Raw genomic sequence first — 22802 nt, 5'->3', positions numbered from 1 at the left:
AAAAGGCTTTTCCATTGTTCTCTCTGTGTTAACTCTGAGCTCTGACACTGCTGAGCCTTTGGTGGGGCCCAGCCTGTGCACGGCTCCAGTGGCTGTGGGAACCTTCAGATCACAAGAGAAGCACCTGAAGAGCTGGGGCAGCCAGTTTGGGATCTTTAATGTTGGGGTTCTGAAGTCCTTGCTGTGGATCAGAGCCCTGGAAGCACCCCTGACACAATGGGACAGTGACAAAAGCCACCAAATCCTTATGATGAAGGACCTGTGCAGTGCCCTTTGATTAAATTCTGTCAGTCACGCAGCCAGAATCCGGATCCCTGCCTTAAAACCTCAGTGATGAAATAGAACTCTTCAGAGCAGAACAAAAGAACAAAGTTGTACCTACTGTAGAAGTGAAATTGTCCCTGCAGCAGGATGTTGGACTGAAGCTGGGGAATGAGTCAGGTTTTGCTGTGCAGGGTGTGTTAAACACAGCCTGAGGAGTTTGGGGAGGCAGAGAGGTCTAAGACATTCAAGGAATCAAGAAGCTCACATTAAACAGATGTTTGCACAAGCATCACTTGCAGCACTGCAGAATTTCCCTTCTTTTCCCTTCCCATCAAACCCTGGCCTGCAGCCACACAACAGTTCTGATCTCTGTTCCTCTGACTGTCCCAAATGCTGTCATGAAAAACTGAACAGCAGGATTCCATTACCTTTCCCCCATTATTCCTGAAAAATGTACATGTAATGCATATCAAACACACAAAGCAATCCATTTTTACAAAAATACGTATTTTAGCTCAAGATAATCTTAATTCCAGGTACTGAACAGGAGTTAAGTGATGAATAATGTGTTTATAACACATTCTTGAAGTAAAACTGATTCTTGCTTTAAATTAATTAACATTTTCTGATTTTTTTTAAAACTTATGCAAATCTTACATAAAATAACGGGATGATTCCTGAGGCACTTGCTATGTAACTGTTCTAACTCCAGAGATGCTTCTCAGTGAAACCTGGAGCAGGTAACCAACAGAGCCAGGCAGAAACCACAGTGCTGATCACCTCATCAAGGTCACGGTTCCACCTGAGTGGATTTTGGATTCCTCAAGCCCCTTTGCAGCTGCAGAAAGTGTTTTTTGAGTGGGTCACACTGACTCAAGCAGACTGCACCTGAAGGAGCAGAACCAAAGTGCCATTACCTGTGTGATCCCAAAGGTCCCTTCCAGCCCAAGCCATTCCAAGATTCCATAATTGTATATTTGGCCAGTTCTGGGTTCAAACTCGCAGAGAACCGGAGCAGTTTAAGTCTTTTACAGATATTTTGCGGTTTATACTGCAGTGAAAATCCTATTTTAGCAGTTTCCCTGAAGTGAGCTCGGTTTAAGTGCTCGTGAGCAGCTGGGGTCTCTCCACAGCCCCCGAGTGCAGGAATTCCTGCTCCTCCCTTTCCCAGAGCAGCTGTTCGGAATTCAGCCGTAAGAGGGAGATAAACTCTTGCTTCATTTCTCAATTCCTCCCCTGCAAATCCCGAGCAGATCCAGAGTTCTTTTGCTGCCTCCTGAGTGAATCAACCCAGCAAAGTGTGGAGACAACTTTCCCAAAGTGCTTCCATGAGCTCGGGCTGTGCTTGTGCAGTGCAAATCACACAGCACACACTGACATTTCCCAAGAGCTTTAGCAATAGGAGACAAATATCAGCATTAGGGGAGAGAAGTGAACAGCCCCAGTGATCAGGGACAAAATCACAGCTTTAGGAAGTGGAACTGTAAATCCTGGCCTACCCAAATGTACAATTCACAGGTGTGAACAAGGTGTGAGGCCCCGGCTGGTTGTGCCATGAGATTGTATCAGACCCATCAGTTCTTGCACTTCTGTGATTCAGGTGCTGAGTCCACAACAGAGCAGAGCTGTGGGCTCAGCCAAAGGAACATGACTGGGCAGTGACCAGCCCAGTCTAGACACCATCCAGCCATGCAGAGAGAAATGTGCTACCTCAGCCATCAGACTGGGAGCTGGCTCCAACAATCCCCTGCAGCGCTGGGACAAAGCAGGCAAAAGCAAAATGCAACACGTCCAGCCCACCTGAACCGGCTGAAGGACCTCGTGTGTCACCAATTCCATCTCCCTGACTCACAGAATTGGGTACCTTTTGCACTGGTGTCTTTATAAAAAAGAGAAAAAAAACCTCCCCAAAGCACTTCAGGTGTTGGCACTACAGAGAATTCACATGAGAACAAATGGCTGCAGTTTGCTGAATTGGGGCCTTTGGGAATTCCAAGCAACCTTATACATTAAATATATCCATTTTGGATGGGATTTCTAACAGAAACAGAAAAGCATTGCCATGAGTTTCACATTTCATTGCAACTCTGCAAAAGGGAGATGAAACAATCACAGTTCTGAGAACACTCACAAAACTTCTGTCTTCTACAAGGGGGCAGCACAACCGCAGCAAAAACCAGAAAACCTGGTGGGAACTCTTCCCCCACAGCCCTTCCCTGTGAGACAGCAGGACATTAAACACAGCCCCTCCCTGCCAGCATTCACCTCCTGCCAACATTTCGTCCTCCCTCCAGGTAGTTCTGCCCAACTTCTGCCATCCCAGTAAAACCAGGACTGCTTTGACCAAGAAAAAGAGCCTTGGATGTCACCAACACCAGCTGAGCTCCACACCTTCACTCGTTGCTTCTCCAGCCATGCTGCACACAAAAGACCTTGCAGTGTGAACCCTGCTAACACAAATCTTTCCAAGAAACTCCAAATAAAGTCCAGTTGAGCCTTACCTTGCTCTGGAGAGCTCCGTGCTTCTCTGTCCCCAGTCCTGGCTCTCTCTGTGCTCCCCCTGGGAGCAGCTGCAGGTGCTCAGGGGAGCAGTTGATCTCATCTCACCCAAGGAAGACCTGAGCCATTGCCTTCCCTCCCAACCCCTCCCAGGGGAAAAAAAGCTGCTTCAGCTGCAAAAAGGTTTGACTGATTATCTCCAACCCTGCCAGAATCTCTGCTTCCTACAGGAGAGCCTGAACATGGCCATAATCTGCTGCAAAAATCCCTCTCTCCCAAAACGGTTTGGAAAAGTGGGATTTGGCAGGTGACACCTGACAGTTCCGCCAGGCTGACACTGCTCCCAAAACATCCCACCCTCTTTCTCCAGGGGTGTCATGGAGATCTGAGGGGTGGGGGGTGTCCAGCAGCCACCCTCAGAGGTTTATTTCAGGAACACATTCCATTTTTAACCAGCGCCGGTTCCGCGGGTAGCGGGACGTGGCTCCATCTCCAGCAGATTGACACGAGCCCTCCCAGCCCCTGTGGCTGCCAGGGAGCCCCAGGGCTCAGGAGGGAAGGGCAGGGGGTTGCTGTGACAACAGCACAGCCTGGTCAGCCCATCCTGAGCCCCCCTTGGCCCCCCAGCCCTGCCGCCACTGCCGACGTGCGCGGCCGCAGGAGCAGCGCCAGGCTCTGCCAGGGAAACAGCAGGGAAGGAGTTGTGTTGATGCCTTAAGTTTTAGCTTTTATATTTCTCATATTCCAGGTGTGGAGTTCTGAGCTTCATGCTCAGTGTCAGTGAGCTTTCTGCACAGAGCAGGCAGACAAAATTCCTTTTCCTGCTTGGTACCAAGGGCAGTCGTCACAAGTTCCAGGCCCAAAAGCAGAAACAACGCTGGGCTGGAGAGAGAAAACAAGGAGGGTGGAACTTCATAACCTGAAACTGGGACTGGACAATGAACCCTGATATGCAGATGGACCAAAACTTATAAAAATGTGAGACCTCGTGAGCACTCATCCATTTTGTGACCATTTTTAGGTAATTTGGGTGTAACCCTGGCCAGGCTCTTGCATTGCCCAAGGAGTGTCCTTTAAGGCCTTTCAATAAATCCCTGCTTTATTCTGAGCTCTGTCCAGCCTCTGTTCCAGGTCAGCTTTCTCCAGGCATCAGTGTCAAAAAGAAAACCTGAGGCAGGGTTTGAGATACGAGACTTCTGCATTTTGGGGGGTTTTTGGGACAGAAAATCAGAGTTTTCAGATCAACCCCAAATTCCTTCTCCAGGTCAATGCGATTTTGCTGTTTGGCATCGCTCTCACTGTGGGGCTGCTGAGGAAAATGAGGGGCTGAAATGAGGTTGGTAACACCAAAAAAAAAGCTCACCCACAAGCTGCAGTGCTTTTTGGGTGGGATGTAACACTTTTATCTGGTTAGGAGACTCACTGGATCTCAAAAGAAATTTTCTGTGCTTCAGGAAAACAGTCTCCTTCACACAAAAGAAAAAAATGAAGTTTGGTGGGTAAACTTGCATGGAAAAGTATAAAGGGGCAATTGATTTTTTGGTCAATGCTGAAGACACGAGAAATTCAGGGAAGCAGCCATTTGGGTGGGGTTTAGATTAAATATGAGGTTATTTTGCACTTTGTCCATCCCCACTGAACAGACACCTGAGAGAAGTGCTCATTGTCCCAAAGTCAGAGAAAACTTCCAGACTCATAATAAAGAAATGTCCTGGGAGATTTCCTGACCAGAATTTCTCCAGGTCTAAGGGAAAATCTGGTTTCTGCTTTGATTTTCATCCATCTCACATGAGCATCTGGGAGATGATTTGCTGCCCTGACCACTGGTCCTACCAGATCAGATCAAGAGATTCCAGTCTGTCCTTCTCAAGCTCAGCTCCTTCTGTCATTACCTAAAAGAAAAAACCTCTCCCAGCACAAGAGTTTTACTCTGGAGGCTTCAGGATCTCTGAGAAGCAGTAGGAGAGATGACAGAGCTGCCTTTGAATCGAGCTGTGATGAATAATTTGTAATTTTGGTAGATGTAATATGTATGACATCCCTTACCTCTGTGAGAGCTTCTCTGCAAAGAGTGAAATCAAAGGGAAACTAAAGAAACTGAGCTGAAGGCAGAGCTCAGACACCAGCCTGCAGGACACTGAGGCACTGGGAGTTACTGGGAGGTGATTCATGGAGAATAATTCCAGCCAAACCAGCAGTTCAGAATTCTGCAGGCAGCAACCGAGGGCAGTTGCAATGTGAAAGCCCATCCAAGAGAAATAGAGGCATGGAAATAATGTTCTTGGGGACTGGAAAAAGGCTCCAAAAGAAACGAGTTTATGAGATACTGGCTCATAATAGGAATTAAGTTGCCCTCACTGAAAAGTAGCTGATGCACAGCAAAGAATTGGCTGAAATCTTTAAGGCTTTAATCAAAAATTTTGAAAAGTGGAGAGCCTTTAGAGTGTTTCAGCAGAGGGCAGAGAGTCTGAAAGGGCACAGATGCTCTAAACAAGGTTCTTCAGGAAAAGGTTTGATGACTATGAGGAGGAAGAAAATGAGATTTAAACAGCAAATGCAGCAGCAGCACCTTGCCTGAGCCCCAAGAGGCACAGGGTGGATTCTTGGGGTGTCCTGTTCTTTTTGGGTCCCCTCTAACTCAGGATATTCACGATTCTGTGATCCTGAGATTCCCTCTGCTCACATCCAGCACTTCCCACTCTGCAGAAAGACACCTACTAACACCATGTCATCCTGAAGATCCACATTTTATCCACACAAAAAAAAATCAGATTACAAGCCTGAGTGACAATAAAGTTCCAGAAGGTCTTAAAAAAGTTCTAGGATTTCTGAGCCTTTTATTAGACAAACCAGCAAATCTGCAGGAAAAAAAAAATAAAAATTGCTTTGGGATTTGCTGTTCAATCTTACTTTTCCACATTGCTTTGAGCTCTAAGAGTTCAGCCTGCACTGCAGGCAGGGGATGCATTTGTGAAACGTTCCCTGCCACTTCTGCAGAACATGGGAGTCCTCCCCATCAGCCACGCGCTCTCGTTCCCAGCACAAGGAGGTAATGAGCACAAAAGAAGAACAAAAATCGAACTAATGGGACTTTAAACAACCAGAAATAAAATGATGACAGGGATTCTGACAGCTCAGTGCTTGGTAACACCTTCACCTCTCCCAGATGTCAGAGGATAAGCTATTTTTACCGAAAAGAGACGGTAGAAATGGGAGCTTATTTGGACACCTGCAGCAGAAATTGATTTAAAGTGATTTGAGCTTTGAAAATGGGGTTTGGAGGCGACTCATTGGGCTTTGATTTTCTGGAAAGGGGGACAGACCACCTGAGATTCTTGGTGCAGGATCAGTCTCTCCAATCTAATGCCTGTCAGTCATATTTAAATATGTGCAATATTTAACTTTTCCACTCCCTTGACCTAGACATTAAATAGACTTTAATTTTAGACTTTGCCAGTGGACGAGATGAAAGTGCTGCTTCCTCTTTTTGGGCATATCAAGGCTCTCTTTTTTTTTAATATATATATATATTTTTTTTTTTTCCCATTATTTTTTTCTTGTTCCTTTTACAGCAGAGAAAACCACAACATAATTCCCCCATCCCACTTCCACCCCTGCCAAGTTCCATCTGCCACCACCACTGAGCAGCACAGCTCAGGTTCATCCATCCCTCAGCTCCATCATTCCCACTCCAGGCCGTGGCTGAACCCTCTGCTCTCTCTGTGCTGAGTTCACCAAGCCCATCCAGGCAGGAGCTCCATGTGCCAGGAGCACTTGATCCATTGAAATATTAAATTTCATGCTGCAGCCTCCAGTTATGTGACCCGGAATGTCTGACCTGATGTCAGAGGGGCCTGGGGCTATGCAGATATTTCCCCAGGGCACCCTGCCCTCTTTCCACCAAAGGAATCTGATCCAGCTACAGGAAAGAGTAGGAATTTTCAGCTGTCCCATCCCCTGTGAGACAGTCTGTGCTACATGATTCTGATGTAAGGTGCTTCTCACCCACTCCCTTTCTCTCCTTTTCCTCTCTAGGTACAAATCCTGCACTGAATTCTACAAATAGCCAGGTAAAGAATGTGTATTTTCCCTTTTCCAGCTTTTCCAGCCAACACCCCACATGGGTTCCAACAGCTCTGTCACCCACAGAAATCCAGGCTGGAGTTTCCAGAATTTCACTGCCTTTGTGGGATTTGCTTCATCCTTCATGGAAATCCTGACACCTCTGGGATCAGAGAGGACCACCTGAGCATCCATCCCACAAAGAACTGCACATGAAAAAGGGAGAGAATTGCTGACACCAAAACTCACAGCAGCTGGGGGTTGATCCCTCCTCCCCTATCTGTTATCCTTGTGTTTTCTAAATGGCTACAAAAGGTGAGGCAGAAAAATTCCTTTCAAGTTTATTTTCTTCCCATTGACTGTTCTCAAGCAAGGGGTGATTTTTAAAGACCAAAGGGTCTTGAAAATGAAGTATCTGGGTGTAGAATTATTGCTGCTATTATTTAAAGAGCAGCATAATAAAAAGACTCTTTTTTTTTCAGGCTTTAAGAACTCAGAGGTGGAAAAACCCTCTCAGAGTTTTTGCAGATGCTGAAATAGCCCTGGCTTGTGCAAAATGTCACCCCTGAATGGGCTTTTTCCCCTAAATGACAGAGATTTCACAGCTGCCTGGTCTGTCTCCACTGTCTCCACATCTCCCAAGTAGCTGTTACTGGGCTGTGGATGCAGATATTCCAAACATTCACGTTGCTGATTGAAAAGCGATTTTTTTTGGCCATTTAACATTGTGGGTGTGAGTGTCAGCCAGCAGTTGTTTCACCTGGCTCATCATTTGTCCACATGGCATCCAGGAAGTGAAGAGAAGGAAATCAGGCCAGAATTGAACAGAAGGAAAGCACAGAGTCAACACTGGGGATGGACTCAGGATCTCCTCTCTTCCTATCCCAGCTCCAGCTTCATGTTTCATTTGGGGTAACACATCATCACCCCAATTTAGGAAAAGCAGCAATAATCTGAGCATCCCCACCTCTCCAAACTGAGAACTTGGTGAGAATTAAGGTTAGAGGGATGTCCTGAAGATTAAATCCAGCCCCAACACTCACCCCAAACCCATCAGGGTTGCTTAAAACTGAATGGAACAATGGAGATAAGTAGAGGCACGGAGTTATTGGGGAAGTCCAGACAATGAGCTCGTCCATCAGAGCTGCTTCCAAGGCAGACATCTAAATAAATGTTAATGAAGTCATTGCTGACACCCCCACCAACGGGGGCTGCAGCCCTTAGGAGTAAGAACAGCCCTGAGAACAGACTGTCCCTTAAAAACAAAACACAGCCCAGAACAGCTCCCCAAAAAAAGCAACAGGTTGTGCATTTCAGGGCTCAGAGAAACACTTTGAGCCAGGCTCCTGTCCGAGGGAAGGCTTTTCCCTTTCAGCCCTGCCTCGCTTGCCAGTACCCAGATGCTGCAGGAATGGCCAGGCTGTGGCTCCAGCTGAAGGCTCCTGACATCAAAAGGCTCCCATTGACTTCAAGGGACACTGAACCAGCCCTCCATAAATCACTGGAAGTCACTGATTGAACAGGCAGCCCCTTCTGAATAGAGCAGGCACTGGCAGAACGCCCCTGGGATTTGCTTGCTCTGCTCCCTGCATGCTCAGGGGCACGTCCACCCCTGCTTTAGCTCATGACTTCCACCCTTAGAGAACTGCCAAAGGGGAGAACTCCTGTAAATGTGGCCCTTTTTGGGGGGCTACGTCCTCTCTGCTGTGTTTTCTGTGAGCTGAGCATCCCCAGGCAGTTGATTCCCAGATCCTGATTGCTGGAACAAGTTCTGTGCTGCAGAGAGGTTTGCCAGCCACCACCAATTTAACAGCTGATTTTCCTGCCAGCCCTTCTGCGCTGCACAAAGGAAACCACCACAGCAGAAAACTTTTCTACAAGGAGGCTGAATCCTTCCCTCAGCTTTTTGACCTAAGGATTCAGGTGATGAAACCAGGAGGGAGAATTTGGTTTGCCAGCCCCCAAATCCTTTCCCTTGCCCACCTTCTGCTGGGTTATCAAGGCAAACAAAATGGAAATGTGCAGCATTGAGGCCTCTTCAGTTATCCTCAGATTTGGGAATGGTGAATTTCCTGGTGTCCAACAGCTCCTGCTGCTCCCATCCACGCTCAGCTATTCACAGGGAGTGCCCATGGGCACAGCTGGATTCACTGCTCTCCTTCCAAGACTGCAGCTCTCTGCTGTCCAGGAAACACAGCTGGAGGGTTTCTCTTGCAGCTTTTCCTGGCGTTTTCCACAGTGGGTGAAAACAGGGCCCAGCTTCTGTGGGAGCTGAGGGTCCCACAAAACCACGGCTCACCCCTCATTCCAGGAGCTCTGCAGAACATCTGAGGGAGAATCTGAGCTGTTCTTTCCCGGTGCCAGGGGAGAGGGGCCACGTTGTGATGGTCGGATGGATACCTTGAGGAGCTGGAGCAGAGGCTAGATGGAGCTAAGAGGAATAAAGGATATTTATTGAGGCCTTCAAAGGCCCTACCCTGCAGTGCTGAAGTCAGGGCTCTGCCTGGATGGCTCCAAGATGGAAGTAAAAGGAGAGCCTGGTCATGAGATCTCTGATTTTTATATGTTTGGTCCATTTGCACACAAGACTCCCACTTGCCCACCCTCCTTTACACGTTGTTTATACTTTGAGCCTGAAGTTTGAAAAAATTGTCCTTGAGTCCTCAACTGGAATAGGATTGTTGTGTCTTTGTCACTCTGTGAAAAGATCCTGGTAACCCTGAATAAAAGGCACACACCAAAGAAGGGAGGAACCGAAAACTGAAGGCATCGTGATTGAAAAGAGACCTCTTGGCAAAGCTCCTGGGCAGAGAGTCCCTGGTGGAGCCCAGCTGGGCCATCCTGCCCTGGCTCCCAACACACACAGGCTGCTGTGCCATCAGGAGGTTTCTGTACCTTTGGGGGTGTTTAAATCACATTGCAAACGAGCCAGGGGCGTTTTACAGCTTGCTGAGGTGCCACACTCGGGGCAGCCCTGGAGGGTTCTGTTTTCACAAGCATTTCCCAACATCAGGAATGCACAAGGAACGTTTACAGCAGCAGGATCAGGGGCTGTTTGTCTGTTTCTCCCCTTCCACAGATGGCCCAGAAGTGCTCCCAGCACTGCAAGCAGCCCATGGGGATGAGCTCTCTCGGGAGGCGCTGGTGTCTGTCCTCTCTGGGGGTTTTATGGCTGGTTCAGGGCACTGGCAGAGCAGCTGCTGTCAGACCTGCTCCACCCTCACTTGAGAACTCACTTGCCTCATCAAGGGACAGTTTGCTTGTTTAGAAAAGGAGATTATAATATTTATTTCCCAGCAGAGATGCAAAGCCTCATCAATCGTTACTTAAGCAACTGAGGGTTTTTATTTGGATGAGGCTAAAGAGGTGTAAAATTATAGGGGGGGATTAGAGACAGATTAAGGGGTGCCTGTTAGTCAGAAATGACTCCTGGTGGGCTGGGAATATTTCCAAGAGGCTAAACATAACTTGCAGCAGCAGCACAGAGCAAACATCTTGTGCTACCCTGTGCTTAGAGCCAGCACCTCCAGCAATGCCTTGAAAACCTTCTCCTGCCCTGCTGGCCACACCTGATGACAGCTTTGGGGACCACACTCAGCTGTCCCCGGAGGTGAGAACTCACTCTGGCACTCTGGCTGAAGGGTTTCACTCAGAACAAGTGGAGATGAGCTTCAGACCCTGCTCTCTGTCACGTCTGGCACCAGCCTGAACCATCATTTCAGCAGCTTCACTGCCCACGGGTCCTTATCTCGGATCCGCCCTCTGCTCTCCTGGCAGCGCTGGCTTCTTTTAAACCACAGTAATCACTCTGGAAAAACGGTGTCACATCCTTCTCTGTGTGCTGGCACAGCAGAGTGGCTGCAGCCCTGAAAGGGATGGTGTGCAAGGGCAGTTTATCAATAACACTTTATAAGCATTATCAATAACATGTTATCAGTCATATCAATAGCAGGTTATCAATAGCACTTTATAAGGATTATCAATAACATTTTATCAGCATTATCAATAACATTTTATCAGTGTTATCAATGACAGTTTATCAATAACATTTTATCGGTGTTATCAATAACCCTTTTTCATCCCTTCACTCATCCCAGCGCTCTCTGCTCCATTAGGAGGAGGAAATTCCACCTTTTACCCATCACAAAGCCCCACATGTGCCTTTTATCCTGGACCTCCACGTCCTAAGGGTGGCAACAAATCAGAAAGTGCAAAGAACACTACCAGAGAATGATATTTCTTAAAAAAGAAAAAAAGAAATAAATCTCAGCGTTTTATTTCCCTCCCCTCAACTTGTTTAAAAATTGTGCGACACACAAATATTTCAGCCCAGATAACACCCAAGGTGCAGTTTCAAATTGCAAGACAGCACTGGATTACCTCTGGACTGGATGCTAAAAAGGAGGGATTGCTTATTTTTTGAGAGAAGAGGGGGAAATGGGATACTTTCAAATATTTCTGAGGTCCTGGGATTTCTGGTTGCGTAACAAGCAAAAACTTCTCTTGAGTCATTATCCCCTCCCCTTGTTAAGTTCTCATTTGTTTTCACACATATGACATATCAGCTTCCTACATCAGTGGGTAGGAAGATCGTACCTGCTTTAAAATCCTTTATAATGCTGCTTCTCCTTCCCTCAAATAATTATTTTTTTTATATATATATATATATTAAAAAAACCCCTTTCAGGTAATCAGCCCACAGATCTGAAGAGAATCGCTGTCTCCTGACAATGACATATTGCCTGTATTTTAGGAATTCTAAAAAAGAAACCAGGGAGTATATTTATTGAACTGGTCTGTACCTGGAATCCTCCTCTCGATACTGCAAAGGCACACGGGGCCTGCGTGGAACAGAAAACTCAAAACAACAAAGGGAGATTCTGAATAAAGGGAAATTTTTTTTCCCCCAGTTTTTAGAAGAAACTGAATTGTGACACTCAAAGCGTCCCACCCAAAGGTTCTGCAGATAGCTTTGATTTTGGGATGAGATTCAGGGCCAGGGTGGGTGCAGCAGGCTCTGGGTGAAAGGAGGAGTCCACAGAGGGAAGCAAAAAGCAGAGAGATCCCAAAGGCACAAGAGCCTGAGCAGCATCTCAGGGAGTATCTGCCCTCTTCCTCTCCTCATCCCTGCTGTTCCTGAATAAAAGCATAACACTGGGGGTTTTTTTGGTCAGTCTTAGAAAGAAACAGGTCAGCCCTTGGATTTCAGAAGGCAGAGAATGGCCCCAGTGGCACACAAAGGCTTGTGATCCCTGTGGATGTCCTGCTCCTCCTCCCCTCTGCTGCTCAGAGCTGCACAGCCCCTGTCCTTGCTGGGCTGTATCACAACCTGATAATCAGTGGTGAATTTTTCACTCTTAACACTTGAAATATAATCCTTGAATCACCATTTCTGTCCAGAAAGAGGGAAGTGGGATGAGAGTGATGGGAGGCACAGGAGGATGGAGCGCAGGTGGCTCATCTTCCTCCTGCCCTCCAGGAGAGCTCTGCCTCCCTGGCCTGGGATCACAGAATCACCAGGCTGGAAGAGACCTCCAAGATCATCGAGTCCAACCCAGCCCTAACACCTCAACCAAACCATGGCAGTGATGATGCCAGGAGCAGCCCAGGAGCTGGATGCTGCCCCAAGGTTCTCCTTTCTTGATGCTTCCAATGAGTGTCCATCCCACCCAAATCCAGGGAAAGCCAAGCACTTCCCTGACCTGTTACAGCACCCAGGAGGGGCACAGCTCCCTCCTGCAGGTGAGCACTGAACAGGCTCAGGAGCCCTTCCAGCTCCCAGTTTTTCCCCCTGAAGCTCTGCTCATTCCCAGGGCAGCTCCTGACAAGGGTTTATCCAGGACAACAGGGAATTTGTGCCAACAGAAACTGAGCCCAGCTCGGAAAGAAGGGGTCCCCCTTGTCTGTAACACAAGCCCAGCACATCCAGGGAGGTTTTCTCTGTAACCAGATCCTCTGGCTGGAGCAGAAGGGGATTCTGTTGGGAGCCAGCCTTGCTCCTGTTCTCCCAATGTAAGGGATTCCTTCTCACCTGAAGGAGCCCAGCAGTGCACAGCCCTATTCTCAGTGCTCATTCCCATCACTTCCAAGGTCTAAAAACAAGATCTAGATTTCAAAATCTGGAAACATCAGCTCCTTCTTCTCTTCCTTCTTCATAGCTCACTCTCAGCTCCCAAAGGGCTCCCCTGATTTTATCCAGGAAAAAACCCCATGAGTTTAAATGAGAGCTCACAGCAAAAAATCTGTATTTTTTTACATAGGGGAACAGGTACTAAATGAAAACTCTCCTGGCTGTTGTACAGGTCAATACTCCTCCAGAAACCAAATAAACAGGCCATGTTCCTCATTAAATAACCCACAGTACAAACACCAATATATTCTGTTAACTTGGTGCTGGTTAAAGGATGCTCCAGCCCCCTCTTCTTATCTTGGAAATAATAATAATACCTCTGGCTGTGATTGCAGGTTTAAAGAGAAGTCTTAAAAGTGGTGATTTTGACAGAGGGGGTGAGAGGCCACTGTAGAAATGGATGGGAAATAAAAAGAAGATTGGGAATGAGATGAGTTTTAAGGTCTCTTCCAACCCTAAAGCATTCTGTGATTTCTGAGAGGCAGGAGAGGAGCCCCCAGAGCTCTGGGGGGTGGGTGCAGCACCTGCTGCTCCCTCTGTGCCGTGGTGACACAGACCAGCACATCCCATTGTCTGCTGGGACCACAGGAAGGTTCATCCCCACACACAGCACATCCAAAGCTGCTTCTCCTTCTCCACACTGGCCTTGGAAGCTGCCAACAAAACAGGAAACCCGTGCTGAAAAACAAACCAGTGCCACCCAGTAAGAGAAAATGAACAATTTCCCCAAGGAGCTGGCTCAGAGGGGACCTGGCTTTGTGTGGGTAATTGGGAGGAACAAATGGCAAACCACAGTTCATCCCATCACATCCATGCCAGGATGGACCCAGCATTTCCACTGGCTCACATCAGCCCCCCTTGGGCACTTGGCAGGAAATAAGAAGCAACTGCAGCAGCCCTGAGCCCTTTTGAAAGCAGAGCTGGATCACCATGTACCAAGGGAACTAAGTGTGCCACCCATTGCCAGCTAATCCTGCTCCAAGAGCCCAACAAGGAAGAACTCCTATGGAGTAATGAGAAACTTAAACCAAACACGAGGCTCTTTTCTAAAAGGGCCATTTATCCTCGCAGGGGAAGCAGGAAAACACACATGGCACCACTCAAAGCTGCGTGCTGCCTGCTTGGTACTGCGAGTTCTATTTTCACATTTTTATAATTATCACATAATGCATAATGTGACACAAACCAGGAGACGTCAGCTCTGTGCAGAGCCAAACTGAGCACAGGCAGGCGCTGTATGGTCCCCACAGGGCACCCAAACCCTGCCCTGCTGCTCCTGGCCCCATCCCAGGAGCTCCAGCCACATCCCTGTGCCCCAGGTCAGCCCCTGGAGCAGCACAGCCCGCTGCAAAGCTGCTCCTGCCCTCCAGCCCGACCTGGATGAGCCCCCTGCTGCATTCCAGGGGGTTTGGATGAGGTGTCACAGCCTCTCCTGGAATCCCCCAGCCTGCAGTCAGGTTTTTCCAGCCAGGCAGGTGTGCTCTGAACTGAGAAAGTCCAAACAGAGCCCCGAGGTGCCCTGCAGGGTCTGGGCAGCAGTGTGTCCTCAGGGCACGTGGTCACTCTGGCAGGACACCCACACCCTGCTCCTGCCTGTGTCCAGCCTTGTGAAATCCCCAAAATTCTTACTGGAGACACAGGATAGGTGAAACTTGTCACTGTTCAGGGCTTCAAGCTCCCCCTGAGGAGTCCCTGCCCAGGGCACCCCTCTGGCTCTGTGCTCCCCATTCAGGGATCCCCATTGTGCTCTCCATCCCTCTGCCAGCTCTGGCACTGCCCTCAGCCCCTCTTGCTCTGCCACAGCACAGGCCAGCAGCTCCCTGGGAGACCAGGGACTGCCCTGAGACAGGGCACCAAACATGGGACAGGCACTTCATAACTCCTGGGAGATCTGCTCTGGGCTTGTGACAGGGGGTGGAGGCTCCAGCTCTGTGGAGCACCTGCTCTGGTCCTTCCCAGTGTGATGAGATCCCTGCCTGGCACATTCCTGTCACCAGGGCCACTCACACACACTCAGAGCTGGGTCTTTCCTTATTAAAGGTCTCATATAAACCTTCCATCCTCACACTCAGTCCCAACCCTTGCTCTGCCATCAGGACCAGCTGGCTGAGCCTCACTCTGGAAAAGCAGAGCCTGCAGCAGGGCTTAGTTCGAGTTTAGCCATGGCTGGCACAGGGCAGCAGCTTCGAGAGATTTCTGCAGCAGGTCCTGCTGAGAAGAACAGAAATTATCCTGAGGAGAGCTTCCTCCTGGATGCAAATTCCTTCATTTCCACAGAACTGAAAGGGTTTGTTCTCCTGACATGTGAGACACAGACAATTGTACAGTGCTGTGGAGCAGGGATGACCAAGAGGAAGGAATAAAGCATCTTTTTTCCCTCCTGTAGGAAAGTTATTGTCCAAGTAACCAGCTGGACTGGGGGGGCTCTTCCAGAGGAACTGGCATGCTCTGCTGTTCCTAGACTAAATTGGATTGCTGGGCTTCTCCAGCCAATGCTGGTTTACAGAGAAGCTGTACAAAGTAAATATCTTCCTTCCAAGACCAAACCCCTGCTGGTGCCAGCTCCCAGCTCGGAGCAGATGTCCCTGCTTGGGCTGCAGAGCCCCCGAGGAGCAGGGCCAGGTGTTCCCAGCTGTGCTGTGCAGCCCCTTGGGCAGCTGGAGGGGGCTGGGGGTGTCAGACAGAGAAAATTCCTCAGCGAGGAGATGGGAATACAACCACCGCTCAATCAGGGGTGTTTCAGTCACTTAGTGAAGCCAGGGAGTTGCTGTGTAACCTCGGGGAAGTAGCTTGAGTTTTAAAGAGGCAGAGTTGAGCAGCACAGCAGGTCTGTGCTGAAGAAATCTGCTCTGGGAGGGAGTGTCCTTTGTCAGGCAGAGAGAGAAAATGTGATTAATTGTTAGAGATGCATCAGGGGAAGAAATGGGATTCAGCAGTGCCAAGGTTGCTTCTAAGCCTGAGGCAGGGAAAAGCTCAAGGTTGAGTAAGGACCCTCCTCCTGAGGTCAGCTCAGCTGCTCAGAGCATGTGTGAGATGTGAGATGTGAGAGATGTGAGATGTGTGAGATGATGAAGCTGCTCTCAGAACTTCTCTGCCAGTTCCTCCACCACAGTGACCGTGGAGAGCAGGGCACTGCCCAGGGTGCAGCACAAACACCAAAGCACCAGCCCCTCACCTCAGGCCATCCAAGATTCCACGTGTGGTCAAGTGGGGAGTGAATTGTAAAGAAATCTGTCTTGAGTGGGATAAAACATGAGGCCAGTTCATCCACAGGACACGTACGAAGGGGAAGAGCCAGCAGTCTGTGCACTTCTTTCCTGCCTTCAAGAAACTTGCAGCGTCAGGCAAAATTGGAGCTTTAACCCAGCAGCAATGAAATCGCCTTTCACAAAAAAACCTCTGCCTGCATCTGAACTCTGCCTGCATCTGGTGGCTGAGAGCACTGCCAAGGCTTTAACCCTCTGCTGTTAACAGAGAGAGATATTGATGAGTGTCCCTCTGGCGAGGGAAACCAAATGGTGTTTTTAACCTCAGTGGATTCTTTGCAGCTTTTCCATTCCTGAGCAGGGCTGTAGCTCCAGACGGGGGTGTAATTGAGATGCATTATCCCCTGCCTCTGAAACTTTCCCAGGCACGCACGTGCACACACACAGACTGTGCATTCAGCTATAAATACATTCTGTACCTGCACAGGCATTAAGCTCCTGCTCAGGGGCTGTCTGGGCACTGCCCTGCCAGCTCTGCAGTCACAGCACTCAGCACTGCCCGTCCAACGTGGAGCAAACACAGAAAGCCAGTTGGAAACCACGGCCACAAAAAGCAGGAGAGGGTTTTTTAAGGACCAGTCCCCTGGAAAGGCAAGGATTTGGGGAGTTTTCATCCTAAAAGGGATGGTGAATCTCTTTAACTCTGCTACAAACAAGATCAGCCACTCACTGATGAGCCACCCACCCTCCTCTTCATCCTGAACCAGCCACCATCTGTGCCCAGCACAGCAGAAAATCTCCCTCCAAAATCCTCCAGCCTCCTCTACAACATTAACCTTGACAAAAGGCCAAATTCCATCCCAACAGGCTGATCCCTTCGTAGCACAGCACCTCCTGGGATGGAGGAAGTGTGTCCTTGGAGGGTTTCAGTGCCATAAGGAGCTGAAGCTGCACCACTGAGCTGAGCACACCTCAGCTCTGAAGGGCTGGGATGCTCTCCAGACACAGCTCCTGAAATAAGTGTAGGTTTAAAAGCACAGACCTCACTAAAACATGGGCATTCCCAGCAAGCAGAGTTTGCTTACAGACCAGAGACTACAATGGAAACCTTTTAACAAAATATTGAATAACAGCTTTTGTCTTTCTTTTAGGCTGGGAGTCTAAATAATTATAATGAGAGGCTCCTTTCTGGAGACCTATAAGCTAAGAAAAATCATATCCTTCTCTTATGAAACACGAGATGTGCCAAGGGTTATTTCCATCTCAGAAGAGATGATCCATCAGTGAATCCTGAAGCCCTTCATGAGAGCTAAACACCTCCACCAACAGCATCCACCTCTGCCCAGTTGCAGCAGGGAGAATTAATACATGGAAAAGGAAAATGAGGCACAAAAATCCTATGATAGGTGTCTGAAAACATAATCCTGTAACCAAACCAGTGTGGCAACCTGATCTCGTGTGATTAGCAGGAGAAATTATATCCTTTCCTGGAGAAAAGGGGGGAAGCTCATTCTGAAGGGGACAAAAGGTTTCTGGGACACAGAAATAAACAGTTTACAACTTATCAGTGACAAAACCTCACAAATCTAAACAGAAAAGCTGATCAAAAGATTGTAGAAACAAACTGACAAATAGAGAGAATTTTTTTCAGCTTTGTACCACAATGTCCAAAATATTAATCCAAATTTTTTAATGTTTATTTGAAGCATTCCTCAGAGGCCCTCAAAATTTTCCTGTCTATCAGTTTGAGGCCCATCATTTTCTTTCTTTTGCACTGTCCTCCCACACACCCCCTCAATGAATCAATTGCTGGGGTTGCTTTGCCTCTGGCACACAATGAAGCCAAATATCTTCAGAAGTCTGTGCCCAGCTCAGTTTGAAGGTGTTTTATCTGGACATGCAGCCCCCAACCCACTTGCTCTTCAAAGAGGAGAGAAACTGAAGGCTGACCTGGCTAATTCAGGGAGGAAATAGCTCATTCTGAAGCAGCCAGTGAAGTGACCACTTTGATTACCTTGATGTGAAATAATGGGATTTGGCCCAGTTGTTATTTTTCCACCAAACATTTCACAGAAGCCAAGGAAAGCAGAAATTATATTAACTTGAGACCGCTATCAGGTCACCAGGCACCTTCCCCCTTCCAGGTCCTCAAATACTGGGCAGCTCCAGGCACCTTGTGTGCATGTGCTGTGCTGGCCTCACTTCAGAGAGCTGCAGAGTGAAGGGAGGAAAATTTCTTCCATAGGAAATACCAGGGGAACAAAAAAAAGAGGTTGAAAAATTGCAAAAGCCATCTCTCAGTGTTCAGGGGCCTTACTCTAGCCCCTAACTCTGTCTTGGCCAAACAGTGCACCTGCTGCCTGTGTGTTCTCAAGTCACAGAGAATTTTCCAACAGAAGTGTAACCTCAGGGAGGTCAGGATGCTGTTTCTCTTCCTGAATTTCCAACAGGTTCTCTACTCTGACCTGGGAAACTCAGGATGCCACAGCCACTCTGGATTTCACAGCAGTGGCTCTCCAAGAACTCAGGTCTGTGTGTCCCAAAAACACAAACCTGACCTCACCGTTGATTTCCCTTGACCTCGAGCACACAGCTGTGGGACACAGCTGAGCAATTCAGACCATGCACCACAGAGGGCAATAATCCTTCTACCCATTAATTAGGTGCATTTGTTACTGGAAATGATGTTAAAGTGATTCAAGTGGATGAAATAACAAAAGAAAACCTCTGGAATCAAGAGACACTTGCCCAACCCTCACTTCTGCAGATGCCTGGCGGTCTGGCAGAGATCAGGACTGTGGTGAAATGCCCCTTCCCAGAGAAAAAGCCAAATGTCATCACCAGATCCTGGAGGGAGTGGGAGAACGGACAGTCTGGCTTGGGCTAAACCTTGGAAACCTGAGAAGATTGCACGGGATTAGCCCGTGGGTAACACAAAACCCCAAAGCCACAATTACCAGCCACTCTGCCCAAGCTGCTCTCAGCCATCCCAGCACTGCATCTGTGGGAAAAGCCAAGAGAAGAGGGCCTGATCCCTCCTGCCCAAAGGCAGCTCCTGTCTGGGGAGGGAATATGGGTTTTCAGTGCTGGCATGGCTTGGGAAAAGCGTCAGGAATTCCACAGGGTGGGCAGTGGAGCAAGGTGGGAGAGGGTCTGATACACAGAGATAAAAAATCTTAGTAAAGGGAAGGGAAACCACCCCCTATCTGGGCCTGTCCCTGGATTTTAGGAATATTTTAGGCACGTGAGATATTAGGGATCAGCTCACTTGATGCACAAGAGATGCTTTGAAATGGTTACAGCTTTTTTATTCACAGAAACTCCCTCTGAGCTGCCTTTTCTTCTCTCTGGGCAGGGGTTTACACCGAGGTTTTATTTGGCTTTGGGGCAAGCATGATGCTTTGCAGGAAAGCACTGTCAGACAGACCCCTCTCCTAGACAAGTAATTACGAGAACAAATAGCTCCTTCTTAACCCACAGGGGAGGCTGCCAAGCCCTCTCTCTGCTATTCTGGGCTTCCTGGCTCAGAAAGGGTTACGTGCAAGCTAAAAGGGTGGCTTGTCCTCCTCGGGCTGCTTGGGAAAGTGTGCAGATTGCAGCTGGCAGCAGGGCTGGGCTGGGGACACTCCCTGCACTGCCAACAGGAGCATCCTCTGCCCTCCCGGAGAGGAGCAGGCTCCCCAAAAAAACAAGCCAGGCAGATCCTGCCCTGAAGACCCTGCAGATGAAGTGCCAGGTGGTGCTGCAGGCAAAGATAAATGTGCAGGCTTAGTTTGAAGGGTAAATATCTGGATTGCTGTGAGGTAGAGGGCAATGATGATGCCAGAGCTGGGTGCAGTGGTCAGAGCGTGGGGAAGTCCTGGAAGCAGGAGCAGCAGCTCTTCAGGGCTCTGGGGTGCTCTGTCTGCCTCTGAGTGCAACTAATTCCCAGCTGTGATGTCAAAATTTTCGTTTTGACTACGTGCAACGTTTTAGAATTGCTGTGAAATCTCTGTATTTTCCACTTTGTTTCCTAAATCCACATGGAACATCTCTAATGCTTTAGTTTTAACTGCAGTTCTACTCCTGTCTCTGTCAAACAGGCATTACTTTTATCCCTCCTGAGAATAGGCAGTGTAGGTCACAGTTCAGTTAATTTGTAAAGGTTCAGTGCTAAAACACATAAATTTATAAAGCATATAAATAAATCCACAGAAGGACAGCCAAAACCTGCACACAAGATGTCACATCCTTAATTTAAAACTAAATCAAGCTTCATAAAGCAAGAGGATTTTAAAAAAGAATCAAGCACTGATTAGGAGTGGTGTCAATGGAGTGAAGGGCAGTTCTTAAGAAATAACGTGCAATTTGCTGTCAGTGAAACAGAACTTGGCTGCTCACTTTTATTGGCCAGTGAGGGCAAGAAGGTGCTGCTGTTCAAAGAGGACATCCTAGATCCAGCAGGAAATAAATCCCAGAGCAGCCATTCATTAAAGCAGTTTAAAGTCCTCCCCAGAGCTGTGTGACTCCTCAGAGGTGTTCTTAGAGATATCTGAAGAATTCTCTCTTTTTGGGCACTTCCCTTTCTAACTCTGCTACCTGGAATGTCCTTCATCTCCCTCCCAGGAAAAGCAGGAGGCAGAAAGCTGGACACTGAGAGGGAATGGGTGAGAAAAGAGGTTTCATTTCAGGGAAGCTTCCTGCAGTTCAGCTGCTCCTCATAAAGCAGCTACCAGAAATCATCCGACCCTGCCGCTGAGCTTTCCTTGCAGGAACTCCAGCAAGGACTCACAGCAGCTCTTCCCCCAAAAAAACACAGGTTTCACAGGTTTGAAACCTGATTCATGGGCAGGAGGCTCTGCTGGGAGTCCCAGTCTACCTTATTTGCAGGGAAAATCAAGGTTCTTTCTTCCCATGACATCTGAGGCTTCTCCTGGAGTGTCCCTGTCCGAGTCCTCTGTGCAGAACAAGCAGAAAAAGTGAGCAGGGACAGGATCACCTTTAAATTCAAGGGGTAACAGAGAGAGAACAGGACAAATAGAGGAGGGAAGTGAGGGAGAGGAGTGGCATCCTGTGTGATGCAAGATATGCCTTATGATCCTGCTCTTGATCAGGACAAAACTCATACCCAGCCTTGCAAAGAGCTCAGGGTCAGAAAAACACAAAACAAAGCTCTTATCCTTTCCTTAATGAAATGGAGATGCACAGGCCCTGTTCCTTGGGAAAAAGAAGGGGAGGTCCCTCCTCTTTCTCTATGTGAGAGTGGGGGAAAGACCCTTCAACCTTTCAAGATGTGGTTTGCAAATTCCCTCTCTCTGACAAGCTCTGGATGAGAAAATATTACCAATAATCTCTCTGTGTTGTCCAGAAGGAAATGAAGACGTGGGAGGACAAAACAAACCCTTGTATTGAGATCATGGGATGGCTTTGGCTGTGCCTGGAGCCCAACAAACAGTTCTGCTCCCCATTTTCTGCCTGGTGAGACCATCCATGGGCAGTGCAGCAGGATGGATCCAGGAGGATCACTGCCTGTGCACCCCATCTCCATCACATGGGAGGCTCAAAAACACATTCCACTGGTGCAATCCAAAAGAAATTGCCCTCACTGGGATCCTACATCGGTGCTTTTATGGTGAGAAGTGTCTATTTATGCTCTTTCATTTCTTGTTAAAAAGCAGAGCCCCTGTCAGAGCTGGGGAGAGCTGCAGCACAGAGGAGACATTATTCTCAGCTTTGGATTAAGATCAGTATTTTAATGAAAGCACTTATTGGCCCCAGCTGGGGCTCAATTTTCCAGTGAGTTGGGAAAAAAAAATATATTGCCCTGACCATTCTTCTCTAGGGATTGCTCTGAGACATCTGAGAGTATCAATTACTGATCATAATTCTCTATTGGAAATGAACAGCTGGGGGAAAGCCGCTGGCTGGAAACGACTGGATTGCTTTACATTTGGAACTATAGTTCCTGGCTATTTGGTGCCCATTTTTTTTCCCACTCTGGGATGCTGACAGCTCTCAGTGGGCTGCAGGAGCCCTGCCCTCACCAGTCTCTCACACCAATGTCCCCTCAGCACCCAGCAGAGGTGCACTAGAAGTAGGATGTGCAGGGAATTTTTGGGACCTGGATCATGTTGGGGGGTTGTCACTGCTGTCCCCTGCTCCTGGGAACATTTTTCAGGCAGAAGAGCTCAAAGGCCTCCTCTCCCTCCTGCAGTTACAGGGTGGGGGAATGACCACAGGGACACAAGGTTTGTCCTGGGGAACACAGACCCTCACATTCTCTTGGAATGTTTGCACTTTCTGGTGACTTGGGCACCCAGACCCCATCAGAACAGGCTTAGGAGGGTTTTAATGCAGGGATAAAAGGAAGGTGAGTAAGCAGTGCTGGGGGGGAAGTGACACTTGGGGGTCTCCATGAACACAGAGAGCTTTTCTCTGGACACACACAGGAAAACAGCCCCTGAGCTGGAAGCCTGCAGTGGGAAGTAAAAGTTAATTCCATCTCAAACCTTTTACAATAGCTGATGCAGAAATGGATGGAATCAGAGCTGGAGGGAGCTGCTGTTTCCAAGTCAAACCTCATAAAATGCAGAGCAGTTTCATCAGGAGGGGCAGAGCCCTGCCTGGGGCAGCAAGGAGGGTTTGCAAAGGAGCTGGCACAA

General features: G+C 48.3%; 1 long non-coding RNA gene across 1 annotated transcript in view; it reads right to left on the bottom strand.

The window, feature by feature from the left end:
• Positions 1–10080: 10080 nt before the first annotated feature.
• The window catches only part of LOC147650330 (uncharacterized), a 33600-nt gene continuing 20878 nt past the window's right edge, over positions 10081–22802 (bottom strand). Inside the window, exon 4 of the long non-coding RNA XR_015276880.1 lies at positions 10081–10691. This is a non-coding gene — a long non-coding RNA (uncharacterized LOC147650330). The remainder of the gene's footprint in view (positions 10692–22802) is intronic.

Source organism: Cyanistes caeruleus, chromosome 15 (assembly GCF_971803275.1).
Source record: "Cyanistes caeruleus chromosome 15, bCyaCae1.hap1.1, whole genome shotgun sequence".
NCBI classification, from domain to species: Eukaryota; Metazoa; Chordata; class Aves; order Passeriformes; family Paridae; genus Cyanistes; species Cyanistes caeruleus.
This window is presented reverse-complemented; position numbering and strand designations above follow the sequence as displayed.